Source organism: Cyanistes caeruleus, chromosome 3 (assembly GCF_971803275.1).
Source record: "Cyanistes caeruleus chromosome 3, bCyaCae1.hap1.1, whole genome shotgun sequence".
Lineage (NCBI taxonomy): Eukaryota > Metazoa > Chordata > Aves > Passeriformes > Paridae > Cyanistes > Cyanistes caeruleus.
Window position 1 is genome coordinate 66,595,320 of NC_141703.1, and position 6,886 is coordinate 66,602,205.

Below are 6,886 nucleotides of genomic sequence, written 5' to 3' on the forward strand. Positions count from 1 at the left end.
CCCTCTGAGTTATAAATGTCTTACTCCTGTAAGCTAGCTAGTTAACAAGGATTTTACAAGGCAAGCAACCTATGGCTAGGACAAGCCAGCTGATTTTTCACTCTAAAGCAGTATATCAAACACTCATCCAGCATCCCTAGGCACTCATAACTCCTAACCTACTTAGAGCTTTAGGGGCACAACATCTGGAAGACCAGACTTAAAATGACAGAAAAGCTTTGAAGGTCATGCAGGATAATTTACCTAAGCTTTGAGTATTTGATAGATGAGAGGGCTGTTACTCACTGGAAATGTTAGGAGGCATTATGAGAACAAGTGAGAAACAGAAATTTATAGGTTCATAAATTTTAATGCCAGAAGAATAATCTAATCTGACCTGCATACCATAGGCAATGAAATTCCACCAAGTAATTTCCACGTGAAGCTCATCAATTTGGGGCTAAAGTAGCACTTATCTCCTCATAGTAACAATTATCATAGAGCATGAGGTAACTACTTTTTAAGAGCAAGAGAAAGAAGAGAAGATAATTTTCTAGTGCAATTCTATCCACCCCCATTTTCTCTACGTGCCATGCCTGGTAGAAATTTTTGGAAAGCTGTACTGCAGTGAGATTACAGAGAATAAATAAGAAGTACCTATGCAGTTTGCACATGACATTGCACTTCTTGAGTATCTAGAAAGTACACAGAAGAGGGTAATAAATTATTTTTATGCAGTAAACAAGAAATGGGGAGCTAAAATAAACAGAAAGAAAACTAAAGGCAACACAAAGCATTTACACACAAGAGAAAATACTCCTGGTAAATAGAATGTAATAGCAAAGCTGCAGCACAGATTTGCTTTCAGTAGCTTTGCACATTAGAAAATGATGATCATGAAACAAAACTATAACACTAACCTAGGATACATGGTGTTTCCTTCTGAAAGAAAGTTATGGAAAACAATAAAATCATGTCCTTTGCAGAAAAGATTACAGGCTGGGCAGGTAGTGTGACCTATGCCAGAGCAGGGACAGTGGACAAAATAACAGCAGAAGCTGAGCATAAAAGAAAGGAAGTCAGTACATAAACGGGAGAGCTAAGGAAATCCTTCTTCACATGGATTTGTCTTACAAGTGGCCAAGTGACACCTCACACTTGCTCACCTCTAGAACAAGAGCTTCTCCATACTCTGCGACTCCCACCATTTTACACACAGCCTCTCCAGGGCCCCAGAGCTGCCCCATAGTGCTCCCAGGACTGATTTGTTCCCCACATTCCCACAGCACAGTACCCACACCTGCCAGTACATCCCTTCCCCATCTGCCTTCCAAGGGGCTCACTGCCTGGGCAAGAGACAAGAACAAGAGACAGGACCACAGTCACACCAACTGGTCCACTGGGGGAGATGCTGATAACCAGAACTGAGGCAAATCCTCTGTTTTTTTCACTTAGAAGCAGAATCAATGGAGTCAGTGTTCTCTAATCAGCCCCTGATTATTAAAAAATTTTTATGACTTCATAGTCTTTGAGGCCTCTGCCTAAATTGATTAAAAAGGGATGAAGAAGGAGAAGAGGTGGAGAAGAACAGCGAGATAAAACAATTTTATTGACTTTATTTCTCATGAAATCAGACTAAAAAAAAAAAAATTCAATGTGCAATGTATTCATTAGGGAAAAACAGAGAAAAAATACATGCCATCATTATAGGACTAAACCCTGACATGCAGGCTTAATATTTTTGTAAATAAAGTCTAAAAGTCTCTTTTAACTGAGCCATCAGGATGTCAAACATCTAATCAGAATGATTAGGGGATCTCAGTAGTATTCACTATTTTTGCTTTAATTCAATTTGGAGGTTGAAAATCAAATCTACACATTTTGGTCAGAAAGGTCTTTGTGGCTGTCTCATGAAGGAGGAACATATTTCTAGGTGTTTCATGAGAAGAGCAATACACAATTACCAGTACAAAGGATGATACAAAATGTACTCATCTAGCAAGAGAATATCCAAGTTAAGGTTTGAGATTAATAAATGTATAAATAGATTACTTAAATACATGCAATGGCAAAAGCAATTTCTACCAGAACTAAATGATTATCAGACAAATATGCATGTAATTTTTATTTCAAGTTTCTTATTTCCTTTAACTGTAAATACCACAGAATCTCTTAGCATACACACTTACATGAGTAAGTGTTTAGGTAAATAACACTTCTATAAATATTACAAATGTTTCTATAAATGCAACTGCATCCTGATGAAGAATAATTATTTTTCTATTTTCTTGCATCTCTCAGCAATAGATACTTGAATAAATGTGAGACAGCATCATTCTAATAAATGACTGTAGGACATGAAGCCAGAGAGATGTAAAGGAGACAGATCATGAATTATTTATCATTGTCACTGCTACAGCTTGTGTGCAAAAAAATAATGCTTGAGTGCCACCTGGGACATGGGACAGAGTTTGTCCCCCAAATTTGGGGGAATGTGACTACTGGTAGAAGTAGTCTAGAAGGACCAGGACCTATCTCAGTGATAAACCATTGACAAACCTTCCAGTGATCTCCTATCTGGGTGTAAAAGGACATCCAACCTGCCCAGGGAGCTGTTTTCAGAGCAGTATTTTATATCTTAAGGTTTTTTTCTAGAATCAATCTTTGAGTAACTGCTGCTTTCTTCATAGGGAAATTGTTAATAGGGAACTTTTTCCCTGTCCAGTTCTCCCAACAGGACACCCATCCAACACCATCCACCTAATGCTGAACTTCAGCAGCTTTAGTTTTATATCTTGCACTGGAGTTGTTCACTCTCACTTTCTGCTACATTCAATGGAGTGAAGTACTTTAGTGGTTTCTTGATCTATTTTTGGCATCAGCTTTAAGTTTGAAACAGTAAGTTTAAAATAAATATGTCTCTCAGGGTTGATTCTAGTTGATTGTTTCCTGCTTGGTCTTTTTTTTCCCCTTGGAAGGGGGTACAGGCTGTACTTACAGAGCTTGGTTACTCTAATTTTAGGGACTGAATTTAAGGTTGAAATCACTTTTGCTCCAACAGTACCAGTGTGCTCTGAACTGAAGTACATAAACTTTTGATTGCACTCAGAGATATCTAGAAGGAAAAAGCACATTTTATAGATGTATTTATTGCAGTGAGCTACACTAGTGCAGGAGCTGTCCTGGTCTGGGCAGAAGGAAGAGGCGATCTGAGGTCACAGAACATGCCATCAGCTGCAGGTATGGTATGCATGATTCCAATTACACCTGGCACTGAAGCTGATGCCTTGATGGAATAACTACTGAAGGTTGCAGGAAGCTGCCAAGGTTCATACATATGCATCAGGAGCCCTACAGAAATATGGGAGAGCAGCAGCTGACTTCAGTCCAAGTCCTCGGGTGACAATGACAATTTTTTTCTGTCTTCCTTCCATGTGTAAAAAAAAATAATTAATCCTCTCTCCCACTAACCATTATCTTAAAAATGAATAGGTATAGTGTTCTCGTTTTGTATACCTTACTTCTAAAATCCCTTTGCATTACACATATGTAGACACAAGTCTACTACTGAATTTTCTGTTGAGATTCCCAACCAAACCAAAATGGATTAGGGTTATCAATGATAGAGAGAAAGCAGGTTGTGGTAGGGAGAGAAGCAGCTTGGAAGAACTGAAAGACTTTCCCACTGGCTTGTGAAGAGATGTGCATCACCTTGAGAAGCAGCCTGTCTGTGAGCTGAAGGGAACACAGCCGAAAAGGTGTGCAAGGCAGCTGTAAAGTCTGCTTTAATTTCCTCTCCCTGTTCTTGTCCCAGATAGAGTACATTGTTTCTTAGCCCCACGTTTCGTTGGTAAGCTCGCTTTCCTGACAGGTAGAAGTTTGCCTGGCAGACTGGCAGCTTCAAAGGAGATCCTTCAAAGGTGCTGCTGAAGGTCAGGTGCTGGTGGAATCCCAGCTGTGTCCCATGAGGCAGCCCCTGTCCCCAGCTAGGAGCACCATGAGGGCACCTGCTCTGCTGCCCTGAGGTGCCAGGTCACTGGGCCATGGGGACAGCAGGGAGCGTGAGGACACTGAGGCCATCACACTGAACTCACCCCCTTCACCACACACAGCCACCAGGAGAGGAGCAACTCTCAGGTTATGAACGTGGCCTTGGATTTTCCTGTAGTCAACTGAGAAAACCTGGCTTCTATTTTGCTAGTTACTGCACGTATATGCGAGCGCAGAGATGGCCGTGGGTGGAAGATCTTAAACCATATCTGTACGATGAAAGCAAAGATGTGAATTCTGAAGGCAAGATAAATATGTTTCCCTGACTGATCCTTTCTATTCACGGCTCTGGCTTTGTGCTTACTTTCCATGACAGGAGCAAGAGGAGGGTGCAGCAGATTATTCATGTGTTTGCTTTTGGGGGAAGCAAGCGGCTGACAGATAAAAATCCTCTGATTTTTTAATTCTATTCACCAGCCTCCTCCCTCCCACAGTGCTCCTGCAAAAATGTCCTTTATTTCTTTTTTTACCACTAGATGGTAGTAATAGGTAGAGACTTGCTTCTTAAATTTTTTTCCCCTCTCTTTCTCACTCCCCTTTGTTTACTCTCTGTAGATTAGTTTTAGGAATCCGGTTCTAGTAAAAGGTTTATTGTTTTCTCTGAATGACCAAACGATTATGCATATATTAAAGATTTGAAATGTTTTCAAAATAACCACTCTCTTCCTTTTCTAACCCCCTGCTTCCCACGCATCCAGCGTTGCTGAATCCAGTGTGGGGTGCAGATCAGAGGCAGCAACCATTATGGTCAGAAACAAGCCTCACTTGCCTACAAAATCCCTCTGAAGACTTTCCTATGTACTATTAATTACACTCAGCGTTTTCGGTAATTGCTTCTTTACAGCTAGTAAGGGGCCCGAGCAGCTGTTCTGCGGACTCCAGAGCAGCCCTGTGCTCTCCTGCAGTGTGCCTTGCCTTTCTTCCCCCACTTGCCGGGCTTGGGCGGCAAGAAGCATCCCCAGCCCTGGCAGCTCTGCAGAGGGATTGCCTGCCATCTGGCCGGGCCAAGGACACAGCCAGGCAAGGGGGCAGCTGCGTTTCCTGACATTGTCAGCCTTGGAAAATGGGAGTTACTTCCCCATGACTCCAAATCATCTGTTTTGATTTTTATATAGGACACGTTTTTGCTCGGCAGATGCAGCCAACAATTATTAAAACATTGTCTTAAATTAGTGCAAGCTGTGCCAAACCCTCTCTAAGAGTTCATCAGTGTGTTCTGCATCAAAGCTGTTTTGCACAACCGTATTAGAGAGGAGAGAAAATACAATCAGTGCAGCTGTCATTTGATCATATCAAATATTATCCTTGGCTACTGATAAAGCAACACAAAAGCATCATTTAACAAGTGCTTGATGACTAAAGGTTTAAAGACTGCATTCCCTCTACAGAAATTTATTGTAAATGGGTGAGTAGAAATTAAGGACCACACATAATAAGTACTTTATATACCCTCCTTGTCCCTCGGGTACATGTTTTTACACAGTTTACCGTGTTATGTGACCCCAAGGAGGACCCTTATGTAAAAGGGCAGGTCAATTTACTGAGAGCTGTATTTACCTTTTAAATGGAAGGCACCAAACCACAATAATGATAATGAAGGAAGAGCCACCCTTTCATTTAGTGAGAAGTAAGTCTTTTGAAATTTTCTCAATAAGCCTGTCTCACAAATATCTATTTCTACACAGATAAAAGTGCCTGTTTAGCAGACTGTTCAAGGCTAAGTTCTGAAGGGTATTTTCATCCTTTTTTACATAAAACACAAGCCAAAATAACACCCATGCAAAACAAAACAGAAAACACACATTCCTACATCCATTATTATTAGTCTGGATTAAAGCTTCCATTTTCCCTATAGCTACCTTTGCTTTTGTAAGGTAATAAAGACATACATCTTTCCTCTTTCATAGTGACTTCTTCTGCCTCCTCTCCCTTTCAACAGAGGAACACTTGAAAAAATAATTAAAACTAAGAAGCAGATCCTCAGGTGCTGAAAATCAAAATTACTCCAATGAACTCGAGTCATACAAATTTTTATTAGCTGCAAAATTGGCCTCACTGGATTTTAATTGCACTTCAACATCTGATATACCTTTTGATAGCAAAAGTAGGCAGTCCTAAGCAACCCTTTAATTTTCACTGGAGAAAGGTTTAACATTCAGTAAAGCATTTTTCAGCTAGAGTTTCTCCTTTCAATTCATAAGTACATGCATAATCTGCTCTATAACTTCAATACTTTATATTCATTTCCAGGTACCTGGTCCAATTATAAAATGTTCATAGAAATTACTGCATTAATAAAGAAAACCTCTATGAGTAGAGAAATATGTTCTTATAGCTAAATCATTTGTGCCGGCATCAGGCATTTTGGACCACCTTCCTGCTCTCTCACAGGCCTTTTGTGTGTTCTTGAAACAAGCCACCTAGAAATTGTTCCTCCAGCCTGACCACGGGCACTTAGCAAAGTCAAAAACTGAGAACATTGAAGGTCTCCAGTGTGCTCTGTGCTCATATGAGATATCTCCTTCTGCTCATGAAAGGCAGTGTGGAACCCCAGCAATGTTGGTTAAATACCAAAAGCTAGGTGTGGCTATTACTATTCACAAATATTTCAAGCCAATACTGCATTCCCACTCTTTCCCTGCCTCCTGGCACTCATCAGCACTCACTCCCCCCCTTCTCCTGTCCCTGCACAAGCAGTCAGGATTTGCCTGATGAAGAGAACTGTGGACAGGTTTAGACTAAAACTGATGTTGCAAAAAACAAGGATTCCTACCCCTCAGACTGTCTGACCTCCCACCCCATGGGCATGTATTTGTCTTCCCATACAGGTGCATGGAACAGGTCACAGACAGGACAG